Below are 20,897 nucleotides of genomic sequence, written 5' to 3' on the forward strand. Positions count from 1 at the left end.
GCCTGCCGGCTGCCGGGGCCAAGGGAAAGGGGCGTGGAGGGAGGTGACCTGTGGAGGGGCGGGGACGAAGGTGTCTCCTGTGGGCTCTGGGGGAGGCTGCGTGCTAATGGGTGGGGCTGTGGGGCGGGGAAGTCGCTGAGGGCTTTGGAGTCTCCCGCGCCTAGTCCGCTGTCCTCGGCGTTGGGACTCCTCAGCCCGCGGAGCTTGCGACGCAGGACCGGGGAGAGATAGGCGGGACGGGCGCTCCCTCTCCCAACCCCGTCGCCCCCACGGAGGTGTCGCGAAGCCCGCCCGCTTGTGGCTTGTTGACCATGCCACTCTCCTAAAAATGCTCTTCCTCAGCAGTGCTACCTTTGCCCTGACCCGAGGAGCGGCGGGGGAGGAAGGCAGAGAAAGGAGGGCGGTTACCCGAGTCCCTTAAAAATGGAGCAAAACGGGAGAAAATCGAAAGAGACAGGAAGTTAAAAGCTGTTGAAAACTGGTTTGTTTGCAGTGTGAATTAAGTTTAACTACTCTGCCCCTTTGAGACCAGAGACGGTGGGACAGATAGCCCTCTTCCTCTCTCCTTGTCCCCTTCACTCCGCCCAGGAATTTAGAGGTAAATGTGATTTAAAGTGCTAGACAGATGCAAGCACGCCTGGGGAAGAGTTAGAGATGGTGGAAGAAAGTGACAACGTCTGGTAAAGCACACTCCTAAACTTGTGACACAAATTGTCACCGGGAAAGACACGTCCTGAACCTTCTCCCCAGTCACTCCACCAAGTGGTCTGCCCAGGCGGATGCAGATAGAACAGCCGCACGCACTTGAACATGTGGCTGCGCTCTTTCCCCTGTAGTCCGCAACCGGTGATTTCCAGCAGTTCTGTTCTTGTAACTCACCAGCCCACGGAGCAAACGCAAGTTTTTTGAAAACTGATTTGTAGAGCTAGTCATGTCAGCAGCAGATGGATGTTTTCAGGGACATAATCTGTGACTGATTGTGTTTACAACTTTCTGCCTTGATCTAAACTCTAGAAAGCGGCCTCTACTGTAGCATAGCAGTTAGGTACAATTGTTAGGATCCTTGTCACTAAAGACAGCAAGGAAAAGCTATCACGTTCCATCTAGAAGTTCAATCTGTAGTGATAAAAATAATGTGTTACTCTGTGCTAGCACTGCTGTAAGTATCTTGCATGTATTTATTAACTCATTTCTAGGTTTTTACAAAAACTAATTTATAGGTTTTTGTAGAAATACTGGCATTTGTGTACAAAGAAATGTAAATGTTTATTTCAGCCTTGTCTATAATAGGTAAAAATAAGTCCAAACCACCTAAGTGTCTATCAATACAGGATGATTAAGCTTAAGATACCAAAATACTATGGTTAATTATGTTATTTTTGAAATATAGTTAATTATGTTAATTTTGAAATTATAGTTAATTATGTTATGTTTGAAAGATTGAATATGATAGAATATATTGAATTATTAATAATAAAATATATTGGTACACTTCCAGGTACTATGGCTGCATTGCAAATTACGCCCACAAGGTAGTGGTAAAAAACAACCATTTATTATGCTGACAGATTCTGTGCGTCAGGAATTGAGATAGCACAGCAGGTATGACTTTTTTTCTGCTCCCTTATGCATAGGGCCTCAACTGGAAGGCTGAAGATGGGAATCCTCTGAAAAGTTTTCACTTTCATGTTGGTGATTGATACTGGCTGGAGGCTGCAGGCTGGAGACCTCAGCTCAACTCCCTGTAGACCTCTGCAGGTGGTCTCTTAATGTGGACTTGGTTGGGCTCCTCACAGCATGAGGGTTAGGTTCTAAGGGTGAGTATCCTAAGAGAGCGAGAGCCAGGTAGAAGCATATTATGGTTTATCTGCCTTAGAAGTCATGCAGTGTCAATTCTGCTGCGTTCTCTTTACCCAGGCCCTTATAAAGCCTCATCCAGGTTCAGAGGCAGGGGAGATAGATTCTACTTCTTGATAGAGAGAAGCAAAGTTTGTAGAGAACATGTGGGACCAGAAATACTGCTGTGGCCATTTTTAGAAAACACACATTGTCTTAAGTGCTTAAGACCTCCTAAACACCCTAAGGAGGTAAAATAAACTAATAAGTACAATGGGATCCCATTGATGGTTTTTAAAAAGTACAAAATAAAACCATATTTTCAAATATACATGCATTGTTTAACAATACATATTTTTCAAATGACATGGTTTCTAAGTTTAACCTGGGGGGCCAGCCAAAGAAACAATGATCTGTTCAAGTAGTGCAGGGGAAAAAATGGCCAAAGTGTCTCCACACAATTCCCCAAGACATGTTTAATTTTTACCTAGCAAAATGCCTCTCCGTATCTGTGGAATAACCCTGTCCTAAGAAAGATACGACTCCACTGTAATGAATGAGCGGCACCAAATCTTACTGTTCTTTCCATATTGTCACGAGCTTTCCCACACCCAGGTGCTCACTTAATGTTGTCCCACAGTTATTTTCAGAGAGATGAGAATTATAAAGACCTACTTGAGGTCAGTGACTGAGTCTTCTTCACTTAGTATTCACATATTTAATATATAAAAGGGGACCTATTGGGTTTTCTTTTCTTTTTTTTTTTTTAACTACATTATGCTATTCTCTCAGCAGTGCAGGATGTTTCCAATTACAAAGTAAATTCTGGCCTCCTTCCTAGTTAATAAGCTAATAGGATCTCTGACATCTAAGCTCCAGTGACTGTTTTACATCCCAGTACTAAGATCCCAATGATGATCCATCGACATCAGAAGACTTCCCTAAGAAATCTGTCCTTATATTTGTAAAGTATTTTCAAACTCATGTTTGTGAGTAATATGCTGATATGGTGATAGCATTATTTTAGGTATAGAAATAGGATTAATTCACTTCAGCGCTTTGGGCATGTTTGCCTATTTTGAGGCATTGAAAAGGCAACTATCTCCGTGAGCAATGACTTCATGGGAAGGAGGAAGAAATGGTCTTGGAGCAGGGAAGTGTAACAAGGGACAGTCTTTTATCTGGATAATTAGTATTTTCATTGCTTGGCAATATCTTATGATACAATAGTCACTTAGTTACTATTGTCTTTGTTCTCTTTTGAATAATGAAAGGACACACCTTAAGTGTTTTTTTTTAGAAGAAAAAATTCCTCATTAAATCAACTAAAATAACCAACGTCAATTTTGAAACAATATCCTCAAGCAGCTTCCTTAAGTTAGCTTGAAAGGAGAAAAGTTCCTTCCTAATTCTAACAACAGACATTTTTCTCTTATTGGCCAGTTTTCATAAAGGTAACTGGGAATGAAGATGTTAATAACAGAGAGATGTTTTAAGTTATCTTGACTCAGCAGGATGTCATGTTATGTGCCATAGGCACATATACTGAATAATTTAAATATTTGTATAGTTTTATGTGCCATGTGGCTCTTAATCCTACTAATCCTATCTATTATACATAAAGCCTTGAATATGAGTGTTCTTTGTTTTATCCTAGATGAAAGAAAGGGGATACATCGAATTTGAGGTCTATAGAATTTAATCAAAGGATGAATATAAGGATATTGTTTTACCACCTGCAATCCTGGAACACTATGAGATTCCCAGGTAAAGTGCTTTAATTAACAACTTGATTTTTCCCTTTGAATTTGAGGAAGTGACGTTCTGTTCTTTTAATGCTCTGTCCCTTTGAGAGCAGTGTTTGGCAGTCCCAATTGTAGGCACAGATTTCGTTTGTATAACTGAGGCCTCAGGGGAGTATGGGGAACCGGAGAGGACTATGGGCAAATGGTCACTATTTCTGTTACTTTCAACCTCGTACTTTCATAACCTGCCAAGGGCAGGGACAGGCTGATTCTCCTATCTCCACCTGGGTAAGTGAGAGGTGCTGGGCAGAATCATATATTCCTATATATTAAAGCCATTGAAAAATTTGGTCTCCAATTTAGCTATGCTCTCAGCTGTCGGTACTCTAGAGTTGTTTTTACCAGTTTTCGAGGCTAGCTTCATCTTTGACCACTACTTGTTTCACACTCTCCTTCTCAGCAGATGCCCCTGCCTCCACGTCGCTAGGAAAAAGGAACTCTTCCAGAGACGCACTTGCGCCACTCCCACCCCCCATGTCAATAAATGCATCTATATCTGCACTTACCCTTATATCCTTCCCCCTCAGTTTTAGAGGGTAGAAGATGACTCAATTCTTCAGGACTAATACCTCTCTCTAGTCTCCTTTTTTTTTTAAGTTATATATATATATATATATATATATATATATATATATAAAACTTTATTTTTTAGAACAGTTTTAGTGTTTTTAGAATGATACACTGTTTACAGTTTCTTTCAAGTCTCCTTTGGGACCTGTCCCATCATCGTTCTCTCTCCTGAATTTTCAGTGGTACGTTTGCTGGCTGTTGCCTCAAAGCTTATAAATGCACCCCATCTGGAGACTCCTCCTACCATCCTTTCTCTGCTTTCCATCACAGTGAAACTGCTAATCTGTAGTAGGGAGCCACAGTCTGCACTCAGGCCCAAGTCTCTTGTTAGCCAATCAGTTGGCTTCCACCTCAACCCTTCCACAGTCACCTCTCCGGCAAAAGTCACTTGTATGTCCCAAAGGCTAGTCCCATTAGTCTCTTGAACTCTCACGTCACTTTATTTTCCCATGGCATTTGATCCTGCTATGCCCTTCCGAAACTCCTTCCCTTGGCTTCTGTCCTACCACACCTATGCCCTCCTCCTCTGAACACTCCTCAGTTTTTCTTTTTTCTTTTTAATTCTTTTTTAATGTTTTTATTTTATTTTTGAGACAGAGAGAGACAGAGAATGAGCAGGGGAGGGGCAGAGAGAGAGGGAGACACAGAATCTGAAGCAGGCTCCAGGCTCTGAACTGTCAGCACAGAGCCCGACATGGGGCTCGAACTCACAGACCGTGAGATCATGACCTGAGCGGAAGTCGGACGCTTAACCAACTGAGCCACCCAGGCGCCCCTCCTCAGTTTTTCTTGATATAGTAGACAAAATCATCACAGCAGTAGCTAGCATTTATTATGGGCCTACCATATGTTAAGTATCTTATAAGCAATAACCCATTTTAGTTCTCACAATAGCCCTATGAAATAAGCAGTATAAATTGGTGGTTAGAAGCCAGACCAGAATTGGGTGACTGGCCTATTCCTGAGTCGGTCACCGGAAACCCAGTTATTGGGTATACTCTTACATCAACGAGGCATATTTGAGGCTGAGAGTAAGATGAGCTTTTCCTGATATATATGGCTGGGGACCAGGGGAGGTGAAGAAATATCTATAATAAAATTGGGGTTCAAATCCTGGCTCTGCCACTTACTAGCTATGTGATCTTAGACAACTTAATGTCTCTGAGTTTCAGATTGTTCTTATCAAATATGGGTAATACTGCATGCCTCATAGAGTTTTGGAAGGTTAAATGAATTAATATATATAAAGTGTTCAGACTAATTTAAGCACATGGCGTGCCCTCGGTAGATGTTAGCCATTCTCCCATCCCACCCATCTATCCTCAACATTTCTGCCACTGTCGTCCTCATAAAATGCAAACCAGGGGTGCCTGGGTGGATCAGTGGGTTAAGTGTCATTGACAGTGTTACTTCAGCTCAGGTCATGATTTCACAGTTCATAAGTTTGAATCCGCATCGGGCTCTCTACTCTCAGCGCGGAGCCTGCTTCAGATCCTCTGTCCCCTGCTTTTACTGCCTCACCTGCTCTCTCTCAAAAATAAATAAACGTTTTAAAAAATGCAAACCGATCATTTCAGTCTTTTGCTTAAACTTCTTCAGTGACTCCCCATTGCGTAATAATCAAATCTAATTGGGGTGCTTTGGTCACAAATAACAGAAAAACCAACTCAGTCTAGCTTTTAAGAAAATAAGGGAGTGAACTAGATCATGTAAAAGACTATCAATGACAAGGTAAAGTTTAGGGTTAATTGGTTCAATGATATTATTTGAGAACCCAGGTTTCTTTCTCTCTCCTGCCTTTCATGAAGTCAGCTCCATCCTAAAGCTGCTTTCCTTCCTACTTATAATACGGTTGCCATAAGTGTTTGGGGCTATGTGTTTCTTGATTCATGCCCAGTGAAAGGAAGGGACAGGCTTTCGGTAACTCACAGAGTTATTTTCCCAGGAGCCTCTAGCAAACCTCTCTTGGTGTCCCCTTGATTATAATTGGTCATGTGCTATTCCAGAGTCAGCCAGTGGAAAGAGACTAGGTTTACCCCACTTATTAAATATGGATAATACTAGGCTACCTGGGACTAAGAGTGGGTGAGCTTCTTTGGAGGCATGCATGTTGGGGGACAAAGGTGTGTACTAACAAAACTGAGATTCTGTTAGAAAGAAGAATGGGGAATGGATGTTAGGAAGGCCATGTTTTGTGTTCACTGCGTAGACCAGACGCTCTTGATCATCTTATTTTGAAGCACAAGTTATTTCTTGCCATTCACAATTTCAACTGAAAGCATTCATTTAATAATTGTTGTATATATGAATGAGTGAACTTTGAACCAAACTACTACTTGTAATACCCAAAATGTGTAAGATGATTTTCTGGCCTATGTATCTGTGCTCATCCTGCTCCTGGTTTTTAAAATCATTACCTCCACCATTCCTAATCTCTCTCTCTCTCTCTCTCTCTCTCTCTCTCTCACACACACACACACACACACACACACACACACACACGCCTACCTTCTCACCACTTGCAAAACTGACTTCTCCCTACTCTGAGTTCTTTCGATTTCTGTGACCAAACTTACTCATGGCTTCTTTGCTCTTCTGTGGCTTCTTTTAGAAGACTTTTTTTTTGTTAATGTTTATTTATTTATTTTTGAGAGACAGAGAGACAGCACACAAGTGAGAGGCAGAGAGAGAGGGAAACAGAGAATGCCTCTGTTTGAGTGAGGCTCAAATTGACAAACTGTGAGAATCATGACCTAAGCCAAAATCAAGAGTTGGATGCCCAACCAACTGAGCCACCTAGGCACTCCTAGAATAGAAGACTTTTAAGGATGGGAATTGTGTCTTACTTCTCTTTTTACTGGTAGATGCATAATACATAATTCTGAATGCATGAATCAAAGATTGATCTTGCTCTACACCTTTTCAGATTGTAAATGTCTCTGGGTATAAATGTCTTTAAACACGTTTATTTATACAGGACTTCTCATCACTAGAAGTGGTAAGAAAAGTATCTTCAAAGGTCCTAAGAATCTAGTAGTATCTTCTAGGGTCTTTCACTTCAGATTCTTTTTATTCAAATAAACACTTACAGGATTGGCTAGGGGTGCATACTTGTCTTTCTCGCATTGGTCTGAAGTTGGAAGCAGGACGAAAACTGGAGAAGCTGTCAGTCATCAGTCAAGTCCTGGTCATTGGGGTCAGTTGTTACAAAAGTTGGTTTGGATTCCCACATTGTTAGCAGAGGTAGCACTCTGGCTTCCTCCAGGTCCAAATCAGAGCAGCCTGGCTTCCTGGGTTGTTCACTGTAGATGGGGGTTGGTGGGCAGGTTGCTCCGGGTTGTGGGTCAGAGCTCTGTTTTTATGTGTGTCTGGCCATTGTTGGCTACTATAGTCGGTATCAGAAGTCAGGAATGTGGAGGAGGGTCAGAGAGAGTTTTGAGGTGCTGGAAATATTCTATAATCTGTTGTTTTTTTTTTTTTAATCTGAATGCTGGTGATTTCAGGAGTGTATACTTTTTATAGACATTTATTGAAGTGTAAACTTATGATTTATGTATATATGTGATATTTCAATACAGAATTTACTTTTTTAATAATTTCGTTAAAAGTAAAAAAAAATCACTTAGAGATGCAGTTCTTATTGTTAAAATGAACCACTTTGAGACGACGTGTTCAATGACAACACAACAGTCTGCACGCACATGACTGACTGAATTGTTTGGGCTGCGGGCACCCCAGCTTGCATGAAATGCTTTAGGGAAGAGACACTTTCATCACTAGGGACCTGAGTCTGGAAACCAATCCAGGAAAAGTAAGTGATTTTGTAGATTTTGTTTGAATATTGCATTAAAACACAAACTATGTGAAGCAAAGTAGTTGTTTCATTACTTTCTTTCTGAATGGGAAAATATAGAAACAAGACATTAAGAAGCTAGGTTTAGAAAGCAAAAAGAGAGCACAGTGCTAAGAATAGTGTTGTGTTCATTGGGAATGTGTAGGTCTCTAGTCTTAATATATTTTGATTTGTTGTTCATTTTCATATGTGTACAAAACTGTAAAATCTAAAATGCAACCCTAGTAAAGAAATAAAAAGAATATGATAGCCAAGGTATTTGTTATGTTATATTTATACACTGTAATGGAAGTCCCTAAGTAATCTATAAACTCACAGCTGCTTCTCAGAGTTCTTACAGGAGAAACCTTTGAAGTTCAGGGAGTGGTTAATGGCTCCTTTGATCTTCTTAGTCCTTTTGCACTTCAGGGAGCTTTGGAGGAGGGCAACTTTGCTTATCACTGAACCTATTGTTAAGCTAAAAAAAAAAAAAAACGAAAAAAAAGCAACTTCCTAGATCTATTGAGATAGGTGGTGCAGGTGAGGGACTTTCCCAGACTAGCTGTAGAAACTGCTCCTTCTGGCCTGTTTCAAGGAGGCAGTTCTGCCCAAATTACCTCTCCCCTAATCAACTTACAGTACCTGTATGGTTGGTTAATTGCCTCCACCCATCCTTTTTTAAAAATGTCCATCTTATTTGTGTTTGGCATATTAATATGTGCATTAATTTACTTTCCAAAACTTTTCATGAAATATTCTTTAATAGAATTATTTTCCCTTGAGAAATATGAAAAACTGAACATGAGGATATTTGAGAAGTCAGATTCAAGATGATTATAGTTCTTGGGGTGCCTGGGTGGCTCAGTCGGTTAAGCAACCGACTTCAACTCAGGTCATGATCTCGCGGTTTCATGGGTTCGAGCCCTGTGACGGGCTCTGTGCTGACAGCTCAGAGCCTGGAGCCTACTTCAGATTCTGTCTCCGTCTCCCTGTACCTCTCCCCGCTCATGCTGTCTCTCTCAAATATAAATAAACATTAAAAAAATGTAAAAAACATAAAGATGATTAAGTTCTGTAGTGTCTTCTAGTAGCATCTACATTAAAGGTCATTGTATCATTGAATCTATTAAGTATAAAATATTTGCATTTTTACATCTATTCAGTAAAATATTTTTATTTAAAAAATTTTTTTAATGTTTATTTATTTTTGAGAGAGAGAGAGAGAGAAAGCATGAGTGGAGGAGGAGCAGAAAGAGAGGGAGACACAGAATCTGCAACAGGCTCCAGGCTCTGAGTGGTCAGCACAGAGCCCGTGGCAGTACTTGAATTCACTAACTGTGAGATCATGACCTGAGCCGAAATCGGATAGTTAACTGGCTGAGCCACCCAGCCACCCCCAGTAAAATATTTTTAAATATATATGTGTGCTCTATGAAAAATGTTCATGCCTAGACTTTTGTCTTAAAACAATATTTGAAACAACTGCCTGCCCATAAACGAATTTGTCTTTATATTATAAAGTTTATTAAGATAACTTCTGGTGTTTTAAACAAGGTAATACATGCTCATTCTGAAGAGAAATGCTGAGAAGTGTAAGGAAGAAAAGTGCCCTTTTTTTAATGTTTATTTTTGAAGGAGAGAGAGCAGGGGTGGGCGAGAGAAAGGGGGACAGAGGATCCAAAGCAGGCTCTGTGCTGACAGCAGTAAGCCAGATGTGGGGCTTGAACTCTCGGACCATGAGAATCATGACCTGAGCCAAAGTCGGCTGCCCAATTGACTGAGCCACCCGGGTGCCCCAAGAACAGTATTTTACATGTGATGATGCTCAGAAGGAATCACAGTATATGATGCATTTTCTTCCAACCTTTTTATTATGTAAATATATAATATGTACTTTTATGTATGGGAGTGATTAGCTTATTTTGTATATGTAGTTTGTATGCTTTTATAAAAGGTATTGTATTATTTTCTTATGTCTTTAAAAATTATAATTATTTTATGAATTATATATTTACTCCCCTATTTTTGGATGAAAATATCTTTTTGTAAGGATTAGAAACAATTGGTTAATGTATCAGAGTATCTCTTTTTTCCCCATAAGGGGCATGAAAATTAATTTGAAAAATCTCTTGAAATATATACACACATGCACATGTATCTGTTAAGTGAGAATAGGATTCAGGACTACAGTGCTGAATGAAGAACTCAAAGCATCCCCAGGACCACCACCATCACAACGTGTATCATCTTGATATTAATATGCATTTTCATCAGTGAGAGTGAGTCTTTAGAGAAAGTTTTGGAGAAGCTGGATATAATCAAACAATCTCACTTATTCATCCATTTATTCAGTAAACATCTGTTGCTCCGCTGTTAGGCATTGTAGGTATCAAGGTGAAGGGCAGACTTAGCCCTTGCCCTCACAGACCCTATAGTCCTGATAAGGACAATCAAACCAGAGAATTTAGTAACATACAGAAAGGGCTATGACAAGGAAAGCAGTGATTATGGTAGGTGCTTATTGTAAGGGCAGCTGTATTTTCCCAATGAAGGCAACATTAACCAGAGACTTGAAAAGCAAGCAGGAGTTAGCTAAACAAAAGAGACTGGATGGTCAAAGCCTGGGGAAGATCAGAATGCCTGGAAGGTGGAGTGAGGAAGCAGAAGAGGAAGCTGGAGATATAAGCCAAAGCCAGATCTTAAAGGGTGTTGTCAGCCACCATAAATTTAGATTTTATCTCGAGAGGTACTGGGAATCTGTTGAAGGTTTGTTCTTTGAAAAGATCACTCTCTCTGCAGTCTTGAAGATGGATGGGAATGGGAGGTAAGGGAGACAAGGATTATTGCCGAATTACAGGTGGGAAGACCAGCTCTTTAGCTATAATCTGACCGCAGGGTCCTTCCTATGTGATGGCTGGAAGTGAAATTCTGTAACCATCCTTTTCATTCACCCATTCATCACATTTAGCTTTTCACCCTTTCAAACCAACCTAGCACATATTAAGCACTAACTAAATGGTTGTTGCTTTTTTGTTCCTTTATGTGTTTGGAAAAGGAATCCATCACCTAACTCTACTTTTGCTCTTCTTCTAAAGAATGAAGTGTTAGAAGAGAAAGTATCCATCCTAAGGGACTTACCCACTTTTTTTTTTTCCTAATTGAGGGACTTCTCCACTTTCCTACAATGGCTCAACTATCCTGAGCCTATTGCCAAAGTCTTCATTTCCTTTATAAAAGCTTTCTGAGCTTGCACAGAAAGCCCATAAAATTCCTGATTTGTATAGAGGACAGTGCCTCGATTCTGCTCGATTTTGCAGTAACATGCAGGCTTCCCCCCCATTGTAACAGTAATACATGTTCAACATAAAAACGTGGAAAACACAGAGAAGTGGAAAGAAAAAAAGCCACACATAGTGCCACCCTCAAATGATAACCATTATTAATATTTTGAGGCATTTTATTTTAGTCTTTGTCTATAGTTTAGGGAGAATTGCTTTTAGATCATTGTGATACATACACACACACGTATATTTATATTCTGAATTTTTTAAACTTAACATCATAGAAAAAGTTACACTAAATGTAACTATACTAATTTTAAATATTACACTAAAATATTAATTTTAAATATTACACTAAAATGTTAATTGTTGCAAAAATTTCACTGTATATATTCCAATCAAATTCAACACACATCCATCTTTAGGTTGTTACCAATGTTTGCACTATAAATAATGCTATGATGAGTAGTTTCAGCATAAATTTTTGGGGTATTTAGGATTGTCCATTTGAGATAAATTCTTAGAAGCAAACCTAATAATCCTTTTTTAAGGCTTTTAGTATATACTGTCAATTTGATTTACAAAAGGGAGTGTACCAAATTTACTTTTCAACATATGAAAGTACTTGTTCTTTTATTATTATTATTATTATTATTATTATTATTCAGAGAAACATAGAGCATGAGCTGGGAGAGGGACAGAGGGAGAGAGAGAATCTTAAACAGGCTCCACTCTCAGTGCAGAGCCTGACACAGGGCTTGATCCCACAACCCTGGGATCATGACCCGAGCTGAAATCAAGAGTCGGACGTTCAAATGACTGAGCCACCTGGGCACTCCAAGAGTACTTGTTCTAATTAGACAATATTAAAAAGAAAATTTTGCTAATTTAATAGGCAAGGAAAAATGTTTTCAAAATAATTTAAAATTTTAGCAGTGTATTTATATAACCATAATAACTAAGTAAGCTAAAGGGAGAAACTGACTGCAAGGATATTAAGCCAGACTTATCCTAACAGACAAATTGGCTGCATCTTCCATAACATGGTAAAATGAGTACTAAGCGTCAGGGTTTTAGTATTCCTTGACATAATGCTAGATTTTTCTTTATGTATTTACTTCTGCTTGACTCTGCTTCTCTTAACTTTTGATCACAATATTTTATAAATTAACTCAGAGATTTAAAGGAATAGGTATACCATAAACCATAACACTAACATTAACTACTGATCATGATGTTTTTTGTTTTTTAATTTAAATGTTATTTAGTTAACATACAGTGCAAAATTGCCTTCAGGAGTAGAGTTCAGTGATAAATCACTTAATACAACACCGTTATTGTATGTGCCCTCCTTAATACCCATCACCCATCTAGCCCATCTCCCACCCACCTTCATCCATCAACTCTCAGTTTGTTTTCTATCATTGAGTCTCCTGTAGTTTGTTTCCCTCTCTTCTCTTTCCCTCCTCCTTCCCATATGTTCATCTGTTTTGTTTCTTAAACATATGAGTGAATTGCTGATATTCCACATATGAGTGAAATCATATGGTATTGTCTTTCTCTGGTTGACTTATTTCACTTAGCATAGTACATTCTAGTTCCATCCATGTCGTTGCAAATGGCAAGATTTCATTCTTTTTGATGGCTGAGTAATATTCCATTGTATATGTATGTATGTATGTATGTATGTGTGTACATATATATATATATATATGTATATATATATATATATATATATCACATCATTATCCATTTATCAGTCAATGGATATTTGGGCTTTCTCCATAGTTTGGCTGTTGTTGATAATGTGCTATCAACATTGGGGTGCATGTACCCCTTCAAATCTTTATTTTTGTATTCTTTGGATAAATACCCTAATAGTGCAATTGCTGAATCATAGAGTAGCTCTATTTTCAGTTTTTTGAGGAAGCTCCATAGTGTTTTCCAGAGTGGCTGCACCAGTTTGCATTCCCACCAGCAGTGCAAGAGGGTTTTCCTTTCTCTGCATCCTTGTCAACACCTGTTGTTTCTTGTGTTGTTCATTTTAGCCATTCTGACAGGTGTGAGGTAGTATCTCATTGTGGTTTTGATTTGTATTTCCTTGATGATGAATGATGTTGAACATCTTTTCATGTGTCTCTTAGCCATCTGAACGTCCCCTTTGGAAAAGGGTCTTCTGCCCATTTCTTAACTGGGTTATTATTTCCTTTTTGGGTATTGAGTTTGAGGGTGGTTTTGAATATAAGGCTTTGAAGTTCATTTAGCAGTGAGTTTATTTTTTTATTAATTTATTTGTTAATGTTTCAAGTTTTTATTTAAATTCTAGTTAGTTAACATAATATTAGTTTCAGGAGTAGAATTTAGTAATTCACCACGTATATACAGCATCCAGTGCTCACCCCAAGTGCCTTCCTTAATACTCATCGATCATTTAGCCCATTACCCCATCTGCCTCCCCTCCAGCAACCCTCAGTTTGTTCTCTATAGTTTTCTTTCCCCTATGTTCATCTGTTTTGTTTCTTAAATTCCACGTATGAGTGAAATCATATGGTATTTGTCTTTCTCTGAATGACTTATTTTGCTTTGCATAATACTCTCTAGACCCACCCATGTCATTGAGTGAGTTAATTTTAGATGGAAAAGTTAAAAGCTGAATATTAAATTGATAAAAATAATAATGACTTAACTAGAGAAAACACAAGAGGGCAATATTGCACAACAATAAATATGTTTGTATCAGATAAAAAATAATTCAGTATTTTTAATCAACTGTAATTTTTTCAATAGACGTTTAAAATCTTGTCAATATGTGTTATCTTTTTATTAACAGTGATAAAAGAGTGACTTTGCAAGAAAATTTAGTGCCAACATCAATACAATGAATTTTGCATGTGTTTGAGTTATGTTTTTTAATCCTCAAAAGAAGTGAATCTACTTTCCATTGACCACTACATATTGCCTGGTTTCAGTTTATATAAAAGCAAGGAAGTTGATCCACTATAGAAGTGACACCAAAAATAAAATATTTTTTTTCTCCTGGAATATATATTTCAAAATGGAAATCATTTCATTTTTTTCTGACTAGGAATATGTGATCCATTAAATCTCCATGAAAGAGATTTTTCTTTTAAAATAAAAATTTTTTAATAAAAAAATTAATGAAATGCTAAAGGAAGAGCATGTTCTAATGATTAGATAAGCAAACATGTATGTTTTTTTACATACTTTAATTTCCTGACACTTGAATAAGACTATAATCTTGATTAACCGACTAGGCCCTAAAAATTAAGAGCATGAGAAAATGAAATGTTTAAGACAATTACATGCACCTTTGTATGTGCAAATTCTCACAGATCTTGATTTCATCTACAAACCAAGCACAGAGATAGTGTCTGTGTGGTCATACTTCCCATACCCTTAAACTAATTTGGAGTTTAGAGTGCCAAACAGGAGAGAGAGAGAGAGAGAGAGAGAGAGAGAGAGAGAGAGAGAGAGAAATAGGTGTTTTTCTGAGCATACTGGTGGGAGCAAGCCCAGAGAATTCTGTGATCAAGTACCTGGTACTTAGACAAGCAACATAACATAGTAGTTAATCACATGGAGAATGAATCCTCAGTTTCTGCCACATACTAGCTGTGTGACTTTGGGCAAATTCTTAACCTCTCTGTGCCTTATTTTCCTTATATGTATAGTGCAGTTATAATCATTCACATCTCATGAAGTTTATTTTGTATATTAAATGAATATATAAATACTTGGAGCAATGTCTGGTGCAAAGTAAGCTTTATTTAATAATTTCTATTATGCGAGGGAGCCTAGGAAAATCTCTAATGGAAATAAGAACCCAGATATTAAAAAATGAAACAGGCAGGAACCCTATTTGATATACTGAACCAACAAGAAAAAAAAACTTGAGATTATAGCAAGTTTTCTTTTTGTTTTTGAGTTTAATTATTTATTTTTGGAGAGAGAGAGAGAGAGCACAAACTGGGGAAAGGCAGAAAGAGAAGGTGAGAGAGACAGAGAGAGCTTGACATGAGGCTCGAACTCATGAACCATGAGATCATGACCTGAGCTGAAATCAAGAGTCAGATCTTAACCAACTGAGCCAGCCAGGCACCCCAGTTATGACCATTTTTCAAGGTAAGTTTGGCTAAGGGTTTTCTATAGTTCCTAGGGAGAAGGACTCAGAAATTAACAATAGCAATGTACTAAATGCTGTAAAAGTTTTGTTCACATTAGCCATGTAGAAACCATATCTGCTTCTTCCTCCACTGTGAGGAATGGTTAGTTATTCTAAAGTCATTTGATTAATGCCCATAAAACTCTTTATTAAAGAGACCCTTAAGGTCCAGTGCTGTTACTCACAGAATCCGAACTAATGAGTATGCTTCAAATGGTGGAGTTAGGATACAGGTTTCCTGAGAAGGCAAATGAGACAAGCAACACCTTCTAGAAGGAAATAAGCAGAGGCTTATTTCTGTCATATACAACATGACTTGTGGTACAAGATGGTTCGGTCAGGTCACTTTCATATTCAGAAACTAGTTTCTCTTCAGGCAACCCTGAAATTGGAAACCCAAGATATATGAGTTCTATTCTTGTCACTGCCATTGCTATGTTCTGAGCACAGGCAAAGGATTCTCTGTGATTCTTTTTGTTCTTTGAGTGAATTTTTCATGTCCTTTATCATGGTTTCTAAGTTGTTTGAAATATAGAGTAGATAGTTAAATGAGTCATTTAAAAAATTATTAACAATGCTGTACTTTTGCTTTGTAGTATTCTATCTATATTTTAGTTTCCACTTTGGATAGAGTGGTTAAACTCTGGCAATATCTTGCTAGGAAGAAATAATCACAGTAATTTAAGTGCTTGTGCACATTTCTACAGAGGTCATTTTGAAATATCAATGAAAATTTCTATCGTATCCCTGTGGTGCTTGACCAATTCTGAGTGCTATTGTAGTTTGAGAGGGTGCCCAGTGGGCTGGGAAGATTTCTTTAGGGAAAATTGCCTGGCTGACTTTATTATAAGTTTATCTTGGTGAATTACTTAAAGTTATAGCTTTAACTTTTCAAGTTCTGGCATTTAATTTCCAAGTTCTGGGCTGAGCAGATTAGACCAACCAAGATTGTAAGAGACTGATTATAAATGCAGCTAGCACTGTGCAAAAGATAAACACAATCCCCATCCTCATTGAGCTTAAGGGAGAGAAAGAGTAAACAAATAATTGCACAACTAATTATCAAGTTAAAAACTCTGAGTAAAAAGTCCTGGGAGCTGTAGAGCATGTGACAGGGTATGATCATCAAGTAGATTATGAGAAAAGACTTTTTGTTTTTTATGGTATACATTGGTATTTTTGTTTATTTAGTTAAATATGTTATCATACTGTAATAAATAGCTGCATCTGTCTCCACAATAAATGTATCTATTCCACAGACTTATAATTTACAGTTTGCTTATCAGGGTTCTCCAGCTTCAAATTGCATCTTCACCTTCTGCCTTTTCTACACCTTTATATAAGCCATTTCCAATTGTTGATACATTTTTTCTTCAAATATGCTAATATCACAGATCAAGTTATATGAAAGGAAGAAATTCTTTTAGCTTCAGAGTCTTGTCTTTCACTGTTTGTTGACGTCATTTGTCAAAATCTGGGGTGTTTGGGTGGCTCAGTTGGTTGAGGGTCTGACCCTTGGTTTTGGCTTAGGTCATGATCCCAGGGTCGTGGGATCAAGCCCTGCGTCCAGCTCCACACTTAGTGTGGAGCCTGGTTGGGATTCTCTCCTGTCTCCCTCTGCCACTTTCCCTGTTCATGCTCTCTCTCTCAATAATTAATAATAATAATAATAAAATAATGATAATGATAAAATAAATCTGAATTTGTGGGTTCCTTAGTGCCCCACTACACTCATGGCAAAAACAAAAACCATTCAGAAGTTAATGTATGCTCTGATCAAAGTCCTGTGCCTTCAGAATGAAGTAGCAGGAAACAGCCACCTAGCCAAGTGGTATAAAAATTTATAGCAGTGTTTTTCACAATAGCCAAAACGTAGAAACAAGCCTAATGTCCATTAACGGGTGAATGGATAAACAAAGTGTCATATGCAATGAACTATTATTCAGCATTGAAAAAGAATAAGGTTCTAATACATGCTACAATATGAATGAATCTTAAAAAAAATCATGCTAAGTGAAATATGCCAGACACAAAAGGACGAATATTACATAATTCCACCTATACATGAGATACTTAAAACAGCCAAATTCATAGGGATGGAAAGTAGATTAGAAGTTACCACAGGCTGTTGGGAAGGGAGACTGGGGAATTCTTGTTTAACGAGTATAGTTTCTTTTTTTATTTAAAACAAATTTTTTTTAATGTTTATTCATTTTTGAGAGAGAGAGAGAGCACATGAGCAGGTGAGTGACAGTGAGAGAAGGAGACACAGAATCCAAAGCACGCTCCAGGCTCTGAGCTGTCAGCACAGAGCTGGACACCAGGCTCGAACCCACGAACTGTGAGATCATGACCTGAGCTGAAGTTGGATGCTTAACCGACCGAGCCACCCAGATACCACCTGAATTATACACTTTATGGCAAATTTTATGTAACATATATCTTACCATAATAAAAAGATACAAAAACAAAACAAAAACAAAAGACTATCTGAAAAGTTGGGAGAATGAGGGGAATACAGTCACCTGTCCAGATGCTGTCATTATGGGATGCCCAGTGCCTTGTATGTCAGTATTGTTTCTGTTATAAAGCTAAAACATTTTTTTAATTTTTGTGTTTTTCTTTCTACACTGAATATTTTCAACATTTTTAGCTACCTTGTAGTTGTTTTATTGTCCATCCAAAGTATTTTTGCATGCAAGGAATACTGTAGTATTATCATCATCATCATTATTATAAAATCTTGGATTGCTTTCATTGTTCCAGTATCCTATTTATTTATTTATTTATTTATTTATTTTTAACGTTTTTATTTATTTTTGAGACAGAGAGAGACAGAGCTTGAATGGGGGAGGGTCAGAGAGAGGGAGACACAGAATCTGAAACAGGCTCCGGGCTCTGAGCTGTCAGCACAGGGGCCCGACGCGGGGCTCGAACTCACGGACCGCGAGATCGTGACCTGAGCCGAAGTCGGCGCTCAACCGACTGAGCCACCCAGGCGCCCCTCCAGTATCCTATTTATATTGAGGGTTTAGTGTACCTAATATTAGCCTGTAACAACATGGATTACAAGGAGAGTGTGGTAGGAAGGACAGTGCTGTAACATTGTTCTATTGAGCTTTTGTTCTTAGCATGTCCTTACTGTCAGATGGAATTGCAATTTTTTCGCCTAGTTGTATGCCTTTTGGAGATGACATAGGCTCGTGTTGACCTCAAGAGGATGCCTGGATTAGGACAAGGTCTACAAAGAAAGTGTAGGACTGAATATGGTCCTTCCAGTATGAGAAAACTCTTTTTACAGAATTAATAAAAATACATGCAAACCCTTTTACTTCTAACACCTACTTGGTCCTGTAGAAATATTTTAATCACCACATGTTGGGAGCAGGGCAGACTTGTTTTGATTTAGAAGAAAAAAAAAAACACTCAAATTCATAAGTTTTGGAATTAGCTAAACCTCTTTAAAAACTTGCTTTATGATATAAAAGGATCATAAGAAAATACACCATTATTCTTAAAATTATGGAAATTATTTAGAGATATCTTTTATTATTTAAAATTATCAAATAATATATTTTCACTTAAAAAGCCAACAACAATGGCAGATAGAGAATAAATATGACAGTTTCCCACTTCACCCATCGCAGACAATACTGGTCTTCTGAAATAACCAATGTTAACAGGTCTATCTTTTGTCTACCTAGTATATATAAATAAAGTAAATAATAATAAATAAATAACATAACAATAAATAAAATAATATATGTTATGAATAGAATAACAAAACACATTGTTCTGTAACTTGGTGTTTCCTACATTTATTTGTTAAAATATTTAGGAAAGAAAAAATAGATTATTATTGTAAATATTGCCTCATTTCTTTGTTTTTTTGTTTCTCATTTCTTTTTGTTTGTTTGTTTCTCATTTCTTATGTTTTGCCCAGTGGGGAGCCCAATGCAGAGCTTGAACTCACAACCTTGAGGTCAAGAGTCGGAAGCTTAACTGACTGAGCCACCCAGGTGCCCCACCTCTTGTTTCTTTATCCATGAAATAAGTATAAACAATAGAAAAACCTCAAAGTGGAAAAAAAAAATTGTTTATGTCTGTTCCCCTGTTTTATTGCAAGCTCTTTCAGGTCAGGGACTGTGTCTGCCCAATCTTTGTAGCCTCAGAACCTAACACAGTGCTTGGCACAAGATAAATGCTCATTAAACATTTGTTAAGTATTGTTGACTCAATGGGCAGTATTTATCATCTTGTATTGGTAGAGTGTGGTCCTACAATGTGTGCTTCGGGGTACAATATATTGCTAATGCAGTGATGTGCTCATATAGTATGTGAACCTGGGCTGTTTAAGATACCACTACATATCACATGGTGAAGGCCACAGGCTACTACCTGCCTTGAGAATTCAGGAATCCAAAGATATGAATCACGCACAGATGGTTTTCTTCTCCCAGAGCCCGGTAGAGGTGACATTCCTCTCTGTCAGATTTCTAAAATGCACACCATGAGCTTCAGGGAATCTCCGAATCCTAGATGGCTTTAATAAACAAAGAGTTTGGAAGGGCCTTTTAGTTTTTTGTGTAACAGTGTTAATCGGCTAAACATTTGTAAAGTCTTAATCTGCAGAATATCAAGTAGAGGAGCAGTTGTGTTCTCAGGACAGGGTGCTACAGCAGCAGTGAAATTGCCACACTGTATAAATATGGATTAAACACAAAGAATAAATAGAAATTTAGGTACACTTAATTATTACGTACTTTTGCCCCTAACTTCATTTATCCCTTTAATTTCAGTGTTTAAAAATTACTATTGTGAAGCATAGTCCATAAAATGCTATTTTAAATTTATGACAATATAATATTTTAGCAAGTTCCTAACCTTGAGTCCTGTTGCTGTTGTGTGCCTTTGGTCAGGAAATCACTTGACTCCTTATTATTGGCTTAGATTAGTCAAAAATAATCAGCTTGCATGACTTTAACCTTTAGTCTTTTGGTAGTGGTTTTGTGTAACACTTTGTTGAGGAAGATGAAAGGCTGTGTCTCAACTCTACCAGAACGTGCCATGATCATGATGAGTCAGCATATCTGTCATGGACATGCAAAGGAGGAGGGCAATATATGTATGGTGGTTTGTGCAAGTGCTCTTTTTTGTTTATTCTGTTTTAAATTAATTTTAAGGTTTCTTCCATTCTAAAATATAAACATGGAAATAAATTAATAATATATTAGCAGTGAAAAATTATAATTATGTACAAGTCCTTTCTGTGTATACATATTTTAGCATAAAATAAATTCTGGAAAGATACTCATCAGATTATTACTTGATAATCTCTGGATGATGGAAATAAGGATATTTATGTATTTTTGTCTTTATTTTCTAATTAT

At 37.8% G+C, this 20,897-nt stretch overlaps 1 long non-coding RNA gene across 2 annotated transcripts; it reads left to right on the forward strand.

The window, feature by feature from the left end:
* The first annotated feature begins 1,502 nt into the window (after nt 1-1,502).
* On the forward strand, nt 1,503-19,939 carry LOC125909473 (uncharacterized). 2 transcript variants are annotated; one of them, XR_007453702.1, is made up of 3 exons: nt 1,503-1,602; nt 3,494-3,603; nt 19,451-19,939. It is a non-coding gene; the product is annotated as an uncharacterized LOC125909473 (long non-coding RNA). The 2 variants fall into 2 exon arrangements; XR_007453703.1 differs by lacking the exon at nt 1,503-1,602 and adding an exon at nt 1,626-1,817.
* The last annotated feature ends 958 nt before the right edge of the window (nt 19,940-20,897 follow it).

The sequence above is a fragment of the Panthera uncia genome, assembly GCF_023721935.1.
Source record: "Panthera uncia isolate 11264 chromosome B3 unlocalized genomic scaffold, Puncia_PCG_1.0 HiC_scaffold_1, whole genome shotgun sequence".
In the NCBI taxonomy this organism is placed as follows: Eukaryota; Metazoa; Chordata; class Mammalia; order Carnivora; family Felidae; genus Panthera; species Panthera uncia.